We start from the raw sequence: 15,600 nt of genomic DNA, 5'->3' as shown, positions 1-15,600 counted from the left end.
TCTCTCTCTCTCTCTCTCTCTCTCTCTCTCTCTCTCTCTCTCTCTCTCTCTCTCTCTCTTACTATCATCTTGCACGCCGCGCGATACTTTTCCCCGGGATCGTTCCAGCGTCGGACAATAATTATAAGCTCCATATCGAGCGCTGTGAAATATTACACCTATTATTACCCTGTGATTGATTTAACAACTCGTTGCTTCTCTCGTTTCGTAATCTCCCGATTGGACTCCGCTATGCGTCCGGCAAAGCGCATTTCCCGCGTTACAATAAATGGCTTATACTTTTGTTATGCAAGAAAGTGAGAATGGGGAACGTAATTATTTATATTATGCAAACCTCACCTGAAATACTCGTAACATCATCTTTTCATTATATGTTTTAAACAAAAAATATATGAATAAAAATTCTTATTTATAAACGTATAAAACCTCCCAGTATATATACCACGCGATGATTTCTACAATTTTGCAATTATATTTTGTACAAATAACAATTTTTATTCTTAAGTACTGCATGTTATTTTAGTGATGAAAACAATCGATCTCATATCGTCTAATATAAATCTGGGTTTTTCTATTATACTGCTAATTTAAAAAAAACTGGCATCTCTTCTTCCTCATGTGCGAGCTGACTTCCAACAAGAGAAGTAATTGGACTCGTATATTCTCCTGGATTATTAAAACATCCAGGTCGGTCAGGCCGTAATACCGTCGACCTGCGCCGACGAATTCTAACGTACTATGATCCAATAATAACAGCAATGAGATCGTATCCGCCTTGTCTTCCACACCCTTGGCTTCGATTCCATTCCGCTTGCGTCGTAACTCTATCAACGATCTCATTTGCGGATTAACTTCTCTCTCTCTCTCTCTCTCTCTCTCCTTCTCTCTTTTTCTCCCATCGTCGTCGTCAGTTTCTTTCTTTACTGGGTATCTGACTACACTGTCTCCGTCCTTCGATATGTCTTTCTCCTTACGTCTTTTTCCCTCGCTCGTTATCCTCGCTTCAATCTATTCATTTCTGTCTTGATATTCTGCTGTCTAGTTCTAGTCGACTTACGATCACAGTAGTAACCTCGCCGCCGCGATCCGGGTTCAAACTAAATTTCACGTCGAATGATTACGCGCTAACGGAACTGCTTCAGATCAGCTGTTCAGTGTTTACGTTCGCGTAAACATGTCGTGTCTCAAGCACATTTAGAGATCGCATCGTTACGGCGCGGATTCCACAAGCTCGTCGGCTTCGTTAATAATGATAAATATGAAATACAATATATGAATTTGTATGTTATATACAATGTAAATATATAGATGTAGAAATATAAATTTATATATAAATTATATATATATGTAATTGATATATGTGATCGATATGTTATTTTTATTTATATAATTTTTAAGTTTTGATGTAAAATGCCCACATTGAAAAAATCTACCTACTAAATTTTAATAAACACTTGAATAGTATTAACTAAATGTTTATTACATATAGATATATATTTATTTGATGTAAAAACTATTAATTCGTTTTAAATAAATATTTTATTTATTTTTTATTTATTGCTATAAGTATAATAAATGTTTTCTACTCTTTAAACAGGTATTTATAAAAATTTAGTAGTCTTTTTTTTCACTGTACCTTTATGGGTAAATTTTTTTTTATAAATTTTCTTTAAAACTAGTTTTTAAGAACAAACTTTTCACGTAAAGATATTTTGTGTCTCGGAAGAGACATTTCATACTAAATTTTAAAGAATTTCAACAAAATGTTACATTAAAAAAACGCGAGAAGTGATGCCTTAATGACGTCTTAGGCTAATCAAAGATTCCATAGTGGCAAAGTGGAACGGGTTTTCTGGGGCATCCTGCATGATCTAGTAAGTTATATAATTGCAAAGATATCTGTTTACGTACACGTGGAATTAGAACGTAATCCGCTTCGTATCTATTCGCCGTGTTTAATTTAGCTGGATCCAATCTCTGTCGCGCGACACGAGATGGATCTACGATGAATGATGAATCTACCGGTGTATATACCGATGATAAAGTAAATAGGGAAACGATTCCGTAATAAATAAGCCAGTTCGCGAGCCAGCGTTTGATTCGATTAGCTTGCACGCGCGCCACCGCTCTTGCAGAGAAACTGCAAAATTGTGCAAGACGCTGGGTGCGCGCGGCCACACGCGTCCCCAAGTTATCTTAATTTAATGGAGGCTCATTAAACGTAATCTTGAGTGATGTGACATGCCCTGGCTAGAGAAATCTTTAATCTAAAATTTTTTTTTATCAAGGACGCGGCGAGCACGCGGTGCGAGCGCTTTCACTTTTGCGCGAACTTCGAAACTGTACTTGTGTAGCAAAACGGGCGTCAATCAAACGAATTGTATCATGTTAGATCGAGAAAATTCCATTCAGTCTTTAAATCTGTCTGCGTGCGGAACGTATTAGGACGTGTATTTTTTCTCGACAAATCATTATTCGATTACCGAACAATCGATAACAGACTAATTAAAACAAATGCCAACTTTATTCGCAATATTGATCGAATGTTTCTAGGATGTTTAAATTTAAATGTTTGTTAATGTACTTAAATTTATTTTAACTTTATTATTTTAATTTATTAAACTGCGTTATTATAATTAATATTTATCACGTGCAATTTATTATTTATTATATTATTTATTATTTATAATTATAATTACTTACAATTGTATTAATATTAATATTTATATAATATTATTACTCAAACAAATTCGGAGAGGAAGACTATTTCATACGTTCCCAGGAAAAAATGTTATATATATAGACATATTTTATACATAATTATATATAATTATATTTCAATTTTTCCTGGATTAAGAAAAGAATAATATATAAATATATAAATATGATAAAGTGGAGAAAAGCATCTTAGACGCATTGACGCTGTCATTCGAAAACTCGCTGTCAAAAAAAAAACATAAATGATTAACTTAATTGGAGACGCAAGGTCGATCGAAGACAGGTAAAGCAAAACGAAATACATGAATCATGGTCGAAGTGAGATTTTATTTTCGCTGTAAATTGTAAAAAATTCAAGACGACCTGTCATGCCGAGCGTTATAGTTTGCTCGTGCAGTTACCCGCGCGTTTTATACAACCCCCGCGTGCGCGCGTGCGGCAAGGACGGTCGTAGGAATAATTCCGCGTGTCAGTGTAAAATCAATTCGATGCCTCTATAAATATTAATAGATCCGGCGCGCGGATCGAGATTCATGGATTTTCCCAGCGCAGCTTTGCGGCGCGGCGCTCCGGCCGGAGCTAGCCGAGCCTGCCGAGCTCCGTTTGAATAATCGATACACTTATGGCTGTCGCAACGTTACTACGTCCTTGCGCTCACTTATAACGCGCATTGTCGCTTGCATCCGCTTCGGGTATTCACACTTTTATGCCTCAACGGATTGATTGTCAGGGCGACCGACTTGAAGCGAACGCGTAGGAACGTTGGGAGGATACTTTGACCTGTGTGAAATGTGGAAACTGATTCTTGGAATTGACGATCACCGGCGCTTAAATGGAACTGGAAAGGTAGAAAATTTTGAAAGTAAAAATAAATAGATACAATATTATCAATATGTCTAACGCTAGAAATATCGAGCGGCTATTATTGATTGTTTCTATATTCTTAAGATTAATATCCTATTTCTTGTGTAAAAAGTTTGAAATTTTCCAACTTCTCATCAATAATTTCTTTTATTTTGATAAAATATTTGGCTTTTTATAGCTTTTATCGCTTATTTTTAAAGTAATTAATTTGCTCGGTCCTTTGAATAAGAAATGTTGGTGCTTCTAGTATTAATAATGAAACGTATATGAATAATGAATGAGTGTGGCGAAGTTATACAGAATTATTGGAAGTCTTAAGGGGATTGAAATTCATATAGAACGTTATTATAAAAATATAAAACCAAATAAAAAGTTCAATATTAATGTAGAACAGATAAAGGAATTACACGTATATTAACACGATAAATCTCCACGAAACTAAAAAAAGGATCAAAATTAACATTAGTTCAATAAATTTTAAACCACATAAATATATTTTTTATCGAATAATTACTGACAAATATAATCACGATTATTTCAATAAGCTACTTTTTTCCATTAGCCGTATGACGATATTCGAATGTCGTTTACAATTAATTACCGGAAAGTGCAATTTAATATTGATTTCGGAATTGAGATGCTTTTAATATAAATTTGTATTTTTGGTTCGTGCGATGATATTAATGAATTTACCAAAATGTGGCGCACCGCGATTTATTCTCCCTTTCTCCCTCCACCTTTCTCTCTCTTTCGTCCATGCGCCTTCAATTTATCTCCATTATGTGCTCGATCAATTTAATTCATTGCGCTACTCCGTTCGTTGACTTCTCAATTCACTCAGGAATTATATCGAAGGATCCGTGATTCGCTCAATAATCAGACTAGTATTTTACTGATTTGAATATAAGTTTATTCTTTATTTTATGAGAGCTCAGAGATATATAATAAAACATAACATTAATATTTAAATATGTCGGTAGTTTTTAAATCATAAGCATTGATGAAATGAAATACAGTACAGGCATAATGTTTCGTTTATACATTAACCTTCGAGCGTGAAAACAGACAATAAAAAACGTCTTTTTTACGTTCTTTTATCAAGTCTTTATTTCAACAAAGTTGTTAAACAAAGTCTTTGTTTAATAAATTTTTTAATTAAACAGTATCAATTTTTAATCTTAATTATCAAGTTATCTATATAAGTACTAATAATCTAATGATTATTGGATAAACTCTATCACGGTTGAATAAAAGTAAAGATTGCGCGCGCGCAAGTTTAATTTATTAGATCTCCTTATAAAATTTTTTCAAAGTCGCACAGACATCATCTTCGATGATAATTGCGCAACTAAATTTTATCGTAATCAAAGTAGATTGTAAGAAAGTCGTTGTTAATACTCTACAAAAACACGAACAAAAATAATTTTTTAGAGTAAGAACGATTACCTATATTTCAACTTGCGACTTCCGCTATGCATCGGTGCAGCCAGAACACAAAAAACGCGATTACCGCAACTTCGGTGAAATGCGAGATTTTTTCGTGTCTGCTGTGCAAGCGTGACTCTCTTGTCGAAAAAAATACGAAATCCGCGTGGAAAGTTCAGACCGCAGAGCTATCAGAGCGGCAACTTACATGTGCAACCGCCTGCTGGGAATACCAATGCGAGTGTTATTCGAAAGAAAAGGAGAAGGACGAAAGAGCGCAACCACGAAGCACATAATAAAATCACAGAAGAAGAGGAGGGTTATTCGAGGAAATTGCCAGGATCCATCTAAACAGCAGATGATGCATTTCACGTTGGCAGGGACGGGGGCTGCTTTACTCACGAGCGGAAAATTGCGACTCTTGCTTGAGGATCGAACTTTTAAATCCGAAACCGGAAAGAATCCGACTCCCTTCGTCTGATTTATCAATGTAATACAGTAACAAAATGTGTATACATATATGTGTGTGTGTATGTGTGTGAATGTGTACGTGCGCGCGTTACAGATGCGAGGGAAACCTTTACGAGCGTGGAGAAATTGCTGCTGGAGAGATCATCCGGGCGAGTTATGGAGGTGCAAGTATAAAGGTAGGAAGCAAAAAAGAGAGCAAGGGAAAAAGAGAAAAAAAGAAAGAGAGGGGAGTAAGTAACTAACTAATGCAATCACGCAGCGGTGGAATCGGTCAGCAAAGGGAAGTATATGCTTTCTTGATATTAACGAGCTAGAGCATTAAATTTAAAATAAATATATAATAGACGTCGTAGTTGTGAAATGAAAGTGAATTAAATAGATTAAAAATAAATGTAAAAGTGAATTATAAAGATAAATTATAAGAAGAAACGGAACGACGAATCCTCTTGTCTTCACCAAACAGAAGTTTATTATTCCCTACAATTGCATGTAAAGAAATATCGCGTACATTTCTAATTTCGATTTTGCCAAATAAGTAATTCTTTTATTTATACTTTCATTTATAGTATAATTTTTTTATTCTTAGTAGTTAATTCCTTTAAAATTAACAAATCCAATCAAAAATAAAGCTTGTTTATCTAATTTTGAAAAGTTTTTGTACTTGATGTTAGTTAAAAGATTATATATTTCGATATTTTGTTAGAAACTAATGTGTGAGAAAAAACTTACCTTAAAATTTTCTTGAGGAACCTATCACGTTAATGAATTAATCCTGTAAACATGGAATGCATTGTATATTACATTAGAAAATTAAATAATAACGAAGAAAATAGCTGATTAGAGATTACACGGCTGGCTGGTAACCATGTATCCTGTGGTTAGAAATTAATGGGAAAAATCCTATAAAATCGTAAATAAAAGCAGTCGGCGTATCTCTGACGGAAACAGAATGAGGATGTAAAAATCGACCAGGCGCATTGATAGAAGCGGAATTCGCTCCAGGTGCATCTGCCGATCGCCGTCCGATTGGCGTATGCGGCGGTTAGAAATTTCAAAGAGATATCGGTCGTAAATCCACTTTATTTATCTCGATGCGATATATATACATATAAAGAGAGAGAGAGAGAAGAAAAAACGGAGATCAGAGAAAGGCAGGAGAGTGATAGTAAAAGTAAGCGTTGCGAAGATACCGGTAAGAGTAACCGGCAAAAGCGATGCACTCTCGAAGCATCGACCTGCGTGTACTTGTGCATTATCTAACGCATATCGCATAGTTATATGCAGTATTTTCCCCGGGATGGGAGACAGGAGGTTTCGCATATGTATATGTATGCATAAGCCGCTTTTATCTCGACATGAATTCAAGAATGTGAGAGAACGATCTCTCTCGTGGGTACTCGAAGGTACAAGATTATATCGAAATTAATTACAGTAATAATATCTTAACGCAGGAACGACGAAAAATGTATGTAGCAGGAAATGGCTTTGCCGGCTTTTGCGCAAGGATCTAGAGGAATCTTTAAACCCCTTGACAAATGTTAATTAGACTTCGATTTTGACATTTTTTAGAGAAACATTTATAATAGTAATTAAAAGGATTGTTTATAACTGGAAAATTATTTTATTATTAGATTCATACATGAAGTATATTTAATTATATAACAGTTAATTATAGTACAACAATTAAAAATCTGCCTTAGATTTTTTCCCAGCTGAGTATTTCAAAGATCAATATGTACAATGTTCGGGAAAAACGGCGCCCCGCGCTGGTTCAACATCATTAAATCTTTCGCATGCACGAAAGCAGATTTACGGCAGAAAAAACGCTGGTACTTAATTCACATGAACAGAAAATATTCGAGGAGTTTGCCAAATTAAGTCTCAGGACATCTTTATGGAACAGCTAGAATGTGTTAGTGCTAAAAAATCTTTCATAAATTATAAGGAATTGGATAAAGGATTTAAATAAAACTCGCATGATGCGACTGCTTATCTAATCCGGAAAAAAATTAAATGTGGGTTGATTGATACGACATGCCGAACGTAATCCGGATGGGAATAAACAAATGCGTATTTCGTATTATTGGACATCGATATAATTCGAGGAAAATTAAAACCGATTGATCCAATCATTGATACTTCACAAACGCACGAGACGTTAATAAATCTACCACTGTTGAACTGATTTTAGATTGTTTTCTCGGACAATTAATTATTTCTCTTAACTTCTTGTTAAAAGAGTCTTTGTATTACGCATTTTTTGCTTTGATCAAAATAATGCTGTTAATTTCCTATTTGATCCATCCAGTTTACTAAATCAGATAGTTGTTAATTAATAGGTTTTGATCTTTTTGATATTGTCTTTTTGGATTGGTAATGTTTCTTTTTTTTATTACTGCACACAATTGAATATATTATACAAAATACGTATGACTTTTTATATTATTTGTCTACGACTGATGTATACGCTTATTCAATTTTTTATACGTTAAACATTTTTTAGCACAAATTACCGCACTAACTTCCTTATTTTACTCTTCCTTGTTATTCTTTACAGAAAGAATCGTATAATAATTTTATGCCTTTTTATATAATATATATGTATAATAATATTGGCATAAAAATTTTATAAGTAATTAACAATTTTATTTTATATTTCTTGTTTTTACAACAAAATCGGCGAAATCACGAATCCATATATAGGTTTTTAGTTTAGCTTAGACTATTTGCAAATCGAATTAATAAACAATATTTGTAATTTCTTTTTATCGGATATTATAACAAAATAAAATATAGTATAAAGTAAAATATAATATATTATAAAATTATACACATAATACAGCAGACGTGCAAATATTTTTTCTCACGCAGTGGAAGTGTGAGATTATTTGAACAGGCGCCTTTATCGATAACGATTTTATCAGGCTTTCTCGATAGTGCGGTCACCGCAAATTCTTTTGATGACCATATGAAACATACTCGCGATAACGTCACCCGTAACAACGACGCTCGTTATTTATTCATGGATGCGTGTGAAAAGTGTATTTTGCGATTCCCAAATAGTCCCAATACTTCCAATCGCGGAGCACACGACCACACGCGGATGCATTCCGTAGGTCAACTGACCGCGACGACCGAGAAGAATTCAGTCTATTGCGATCTCGCAATACCGGCTGAAACTTTTCGTCGACCTTGCGTAATCGCGGTTACGCGTTCCGCGCAGCCGAATTCATCGGCGATCGACCGGGTAATCGACCTAATTTAGCCGATTCGCAATGCGCGATTTTTTAAGTAAAATTATTAGATCTGCCATGTTCGCCAAATAAAATATAAAACAGAATTTCAGAAAATTGAGGCGAAATTGCCATGAGTTTCGACATATTCTTTCTTCACTTATAGAGAATAATCTTTCCAACTTTTTCTTTCTTCAGTTTTGTATTTAAATACAAAGCTGATTGATGAAAGAACGACAAACTTGATATTTATGTATTTTTCAACACAGCCGCAGAATTAATCAGTGGTCAATCAGTTATCTGATTTGGTCAGATCGATGCGGAAGTTCTACCGCATTCGTGAAATAAAATTGAAAACAGAATTTCAATAAAATCGAGGTAAAATCATTGCTGGTTTTATATTCTTTTTTTCGTCTAAAGAGAAATTTTTCAAATTCTTTTTTTTTTTTTTCAAAATGCTTTAGTTCTCCGAATTTATTTAATGCAAAGCGGATTGATGAAAAAACAATGAATTTAATCAGAGATGGCCAACTGATCCTGGCACGCGTGTTATTAGTGGCATGCGAAGGTATTCTCAGCAAAGCGCTGACAGAGAAAAATTTAAAAATAAAAAGTGACAATAAAATAGCAACCGTATTCCATTAAAATCTATTTTTTACTTGCACTCTCTGACTGCACTCATCTTATTCATTTTTATGCTAAAGACATTAGGCTTGATATTTCATTGTTGCATTTCTGTCATATGACAAACCATTTTGAGTATATTGATTATGGTCATCAGATAATTTTCTAAAGAATTCTATTCGACAACTAATCAAAGAACAAAGTTAAAATATTTTAAGCGCGAACAAAATACGTGCAATTTCTGATTAATCTACTGTGATTTGTAATAATTTACTTTAAAACAAATATAACACAAAACACAATAAAAGAAATAAACTTTATTAAACAGAAGAAGTCTTTTTGCTTTTATGTATATAAGAGAAGAAAGTGTTTTTTTTTTTACTTAATATTTTGCAGCAAAATAACATAATAAAACTGGTTTTGAATGAAATCTCCATAATGATATGCTGATCTAAACGTTGACTAGGATTGGCAACGTAAACTTATCTCTTTCTCGTAAAATAAATAAACACGAAGAATATTTTTGCACAACCAGTTTACAAAAAATATCTAAACAAGCATGTTATTAGCCTATGCACTAAAAACATTAAGATAAGTCACCAACGGACTTGACATCTGTCTATTAACTCTAATGTTTTTTAATGCATGTGTCAAATACTTTTTGATACATAGGCTGATAACATGTTTATTTAGACTACTTTTTGTAAATTGGCTGTAATTGTACAAAAACAATTTTCGCGTTTATATATTTTGTAAAAAAGAGATAAGCTTGTATAGTAAATAAATGGAGGATTTGTGTTTAGCGCACATAATATTTACACGTGTTCAATTTAACAAACAATACTTTATAAAATTTCCGTAATACGATTTCCAAAATATTTTCGAGTATTTTCGGGTATAAAATATAAATCGGAAAAGGGCCTCTCTCTCAAAACATGTCGCGCAAAAAATATCCGCGAAAATTGTTAATCTGTACTTTTAAACAAGGAATTCAGAGTAATTGGCCGATAGCAAGAGTCGCGAAATATATGATCATAAATTACAAGGATTTCAGCGATTAAGAGTTGTCTCTTGTCGAACGCTTTTTACATCGTGGAATGTCAATCACGTTTTGAATTACGTATCGATATAGATCTTTCCAATGCTGTCGATTAGCGTTGCTAAATTTATATCCGTGTTTTTGAGAGACGGGACGAAACATTAATAATTTGAGAATACTTTTTTGGGTCTATTAACATATTCGAACACGATTACCATACGAAATTTATGTATTCGGTTGTTAATTCGCATTCTTCGGCGATGATCGAGTTAAAATCCGAGAATTTTGCGAGAATGCGATAGACGTTTAAAAAAATAATTCCAAATACGAAATGTCAATAAAATATAAATGCTAATTAATCCGATAGAGCGACCGATCGTTCGATCGTTTGGTTCACCGATCTGTCTTTGATCTCGCGGAGTCTATTATTGATCGAGTGTGGAATTCCTCGAGCGATAATGATGCAACATTGTTGCGATTGTAACCTGCAGAAAAAATACATTTGTGCTTAAAAACTGGTTTGTGATTGAAATATTGATTTCTATTTTTAACGACCAAGTCACACTCTGTATAAATATATTTTTTCTTTAATAAGTAAAAACGACATATACATGTATGTGTGCAAATTTTTTGCGTAAATATGTATATCTGTATAATAATCTGTATGTACATAACATAAATTTTTTTTCTCCGAAAGATAAACCTCCGATGTGTAACATATAAATATAGCCACCAATCTAAATATTAATTTGCATTTCTAACCGCGAGTGCTTCGTATTGAAACAGAAAAGGCTTGTTGCGACATAAGCGAATCTGCGGAAAAAGCGCAGCTCGTAATTAACCATAGCACGAGGATACTCGAAGGATTTGAAACAATGATGGTTTTTCGAGGAATTTACGTTTCTAAGAGAAAACGAAAGTAAACAAGCAAAGCGATCTAACGTCTCGTTTCGACACGATTGCATTCGAAATTTTGCGGCGCGCTTATGCAATATAACCGGCATGAGCGCGGTGTGGCGTTCGGGAAATCGTGGGTGCAAAGGAGAAATTTATTCGACGGCATTGCGTCACGGCACACGACCGCGAGGTTTTATTCTATCGGATGGCCTTTAGGACACGCGTACGCGCCACGCACATGTACGCACGTATACTATGTACCCTGCTATGTGCGCGGGCGCGCAGGAGGCGTTGCGGAGCGGATATGACAATTCATATTGCAATTAATTGCCGCAAAACGCCACTATTACGAAACTGTCGCGAGTGAATGTCATGACACGATTGTACTTTCGATCGATCTGAATTCATAATTGCCATCGCCGCCGCCGCCGCCGCCGCCGCACGAGAAACGAGTTTAATTACACGCTACCGTAACGGGTTATGATAAAATGAGATTTCGTTTTCGAATACCGGTTTAGTAGTCGGCTTACCTCATACAGCTGCACTAGCCTCATGCAGCTGTAACGTGCGAAATACGCGCCACAGAAGCCGTACAGGTTTGCGGCTAAAAATGAAAACGACACGTCGTACGTCGATTATCACCACCGAAAGTGGTCATAAATCACAATCGAACGGAATTTGATAGGGACGTGCAATTTTCTTTCACTAGAATTTCGAAAATCCGAGGACCAGAGACCGATATCGACATTCCTACATATATAACACACAGATCTTCAAGAGATGTTCTGAAAAACGTTCTAAGAACGTTCCCAGAAAGGTCTCTGGGATAAAGTGTGCTGTATGGGTGTCAATATACGTATTGACAGATATTTGTGGAGTTCCGTGGAAGTGCGTAAAATTCGTCTCCGCTTCCTCAACGATTTAATGGAATATTATACCGCGCCGATTCGTTCGTTCTTTAAATCATCACATAAAATTATTCAATATATATGTAATGAAAATTTTATATGCAAATCGTCACGTAAAATTTATTCAATATATAATGAAAATTTTATATGCAAATTTTGGATCCATTGGATATTCTGCTAACTATACCCATGGAGATACCGTCGACTGAATAAAAAAGAATAGTCGCCGTTACAATGTTGGACGATGATAGCTGCGAAGTTATTTTACTGCTTTTTATTAGAGAGACCCTCCAATAAGAGTCTGAAACCAGATTAGGGGGTCTTTAGTTGAAAAAACACGAATCGTAGTTTTATATGCAGAGTAGTAATTTTAACAAAAACCTGCGAGAGAAGAACATATATTTACTATTCTATCTCTTCCTCGTTTTGTTTTATCTTTTTCTTATCTATTTCTCTCTCTCTCTCAGGAATTGTTAAAACATGGTCGATCAATCAAAAATGGCTTTCTTTGTTCAGACTCTTATTAGAGGGTTTCTACTCTCAACCGAACATTTTATCTCAATTTTTCAGACAATGTCAATTTTACATTTGTATATTCTGAGTTGAATCATTATTATGCTCGTAAATATATTTAATGTATATTGTATAAATAAATTACTTTGTAATTAAGATGGACTTTGCTCTGATTAAAAAAAATGTTTTTACAAGCTTTCCCTCGAGAAAGCAAAAAACTTAAAAATTTTTTTCACCCTGATTTATAAAAACCTTTAATAGAAATTTAATTTATCGTCTACATTTAATTTCTAAATTTCAAATTTTAAATTCTTAGATATTTTAATAATTAAATGTATTAAATGTGTAAAATATAGTTTACTTTACATGAGAAGAGAGAAATCGGTTGAAAAAGGGAATTTAAATTTATTCTCATAGTCGAAGCTTGATCCGGATAAATATTTATTATATGATACACTTTTTGAAGTGAAAATAATCCTGTATGCTCTGTATAATTCTCTCATATGTAATTTTATAGATATTAATCTCCGTACAACTTTTACTTTTTCGACCTATATAAATATAAAAAATTCTGCTATTACGAGAAAATAAATTATACCTAACCTTTAAATACCTGTTGAAAACGGATGAAAGTATGAATTAAACATTGTTTTAATCCTCTTTCGCAGTATATTTGTATTGTTTGAATTATTTTTTGTATTTCATAAAATACGAATATGAAAGAGAATAAAAGAAATTAATGACACATTCTATATATATGTCGTACAAAAAAAAATAATGTATACAAAGATAGGAAAGAGAAAAGGGTAAAAAATGACGTCACTCCCATTTGTATTCTCGGTGTTTACATGATATTTATTTTCAGTTTTATATAAGTATTCTTATAACATTTTTATATATGAGAATATATAATCATGGGCAAGTCAGAGAAATAAAAAAAAGAAGTTTATCAGATTGGCGCCCACTTATGCGCTCGGAAATCGTACGAAATAGATAGCTCTCTCCTCTCTCTCTCTCTCTCTCTCTCTCTCTCTCTCTCTCTCTCTCTCTGTCTCTTTCACTTGTTTTTTTTTGCATTCTCTCTCTCCCTCTCTCTCTCTCACTTTCATTAACTCCATCCATTTCATCTTCTCCATATTAAAATACAAACAGACATAACGTTAACTTTAATATTATAATTATTATATTACCAGTAATAAATCATTCATTAACAGTAATCATCATAAATTCCGTACACGCGATATGCGTGCGTCGTTGTTTTTAGGTTTTTTTTCGCATGTACCGGTTTTGCTGAAGTATTAAAAAACTTATCCAGATACAGATCTGAAAATACTTATGTCAGATTATTAAAATAATTACGTAGAACGTTCAAATTGATTGCCAGAATGTCAAAACTTTTTGCAGCATATTATGGTCATGCTTACGTCCTTATACATAATTATTTTCATGGTCCAATATAATTAGTTTCAGATCCGTGTCTGACCTAATTTTTATACGCTTCAACAAAATCGTTCTACCCTTGTACATATATATAGGAGAGTATCAGTTTGTAAAGGTGTTGTACGCATTTATTATCTTATATATGCGTGTACGCAAGGTGTGTTTGATCGTGTCTATCGCAAGCACGCACGCACGCACGCACGCACGTACGCATGTATGTATACGTGTATGTGGAACTTAGGATCGAGCTTCGACCCGCTCATCGTGAGAAGAATTCGAATAGAGGAAGATGGCGAGAACTGACAATTAAACGACTTGAAGAGGAACATTTGAGTAAAGAGGACACCACGGCAGACGGGAAAAGGGAAAGCGCGAGGGTAAGCGAAAAAAAAAAAAGAGAAAGAAAGGAATAGGAAAGCGCGATCCTCCTAACACGGTGGCTTCGCGATCGTTCTAATCGGTCGCCGGAAATCGAGACAGCTCGATCTCGATCTGAGAGAGCGACCAGCGGAACTTCCGGCATTGTCGATCTGCGCTCGAAATCACGCGAGGGTGATCTTCGTCCCGCGCCGATCCGAGTCCGTGCGGGAACGATCTTCCGGGTTGAATGGCGAGAAGATCGTGCAATCGGGAGGAAACGTGACACATGTGTGCACGCTTCTTCTTACGAGCTCGAATGAAAAATGGCTGCGAAGGGCTACAACGATATTTTTTTCGCTACAATGTCGTATAACATTCTCTCTCTGCGCGTCCTACCATTATGATATTGCTGTGTCACTATCGCAGCAACCGTGGGCTTTCACACACACACACACACACACGCACGCAGATGCATATACATACTTACGCACACACGCATTTACACACGGTTATAACGCGGTCACTATACTCATTTAATCGCTACTAGAGAGTAATGGCTACTACAGCCATTAATCAGTGTAATAACTTAATTGTAATGGATGGTCGAAGGGACGAGATCTCTTTTTGTGGCGCGCCGCGGACAATTATGAAATATCGTTGTAGCCAAAATTCTCATCGTGTCGTTCATAATACTGAACGTTTGAATTATTAATACGACGATGTGATCGATGTATCGCGATCTTTCTCCCGTATATGCGAGATGGAAAGGCGGAAGAGCGGCTTTCGCGTGATCTTCACAGACCATTCGTTAATCATCCCTCCTACTCCCCGCGAGAAGTTCTGCCGCCGATCGACGTTCAATCGGGTTCGGGCAAAGCGATTCAACGATCTCAATCAGAAAATTTTTAACATATTGTATAACGAAGATAATTTGTAGAGAATAAATAGAAAACAAGGAAAAAACGATTTTAAGATAGAGAGTAAGATGGTACAATTTCGAATATATAGATATGTGGTATAATTTTGAAGAAAATAAAATTTAGGAAAGATTATTTCACATTTCTATTTGATGTTCAAGTTTAGCTTTTCCCTGTTTATCTCTTTATTA

Source organism: Trachymyrmex cornetzi, unplaced genomic scaffold (assembly GCF_001594075.2).
Source record: "Trachymyrmex cornetzi isolate Tcor2-1 unplaced genomic scaffold, Tcor1.1 scaffold67, whole genome shotgun sequence".
NCBI classification, from domain to species: Eukaryota; Metazoa; Arthropoda; class Insecta; order Hymenoptera; family Formicidae; genus Trachymyrmex; species Trachymyrmex cornetzi.
This window is presented reverse-complemented; position numbering follows the sequence as displayed.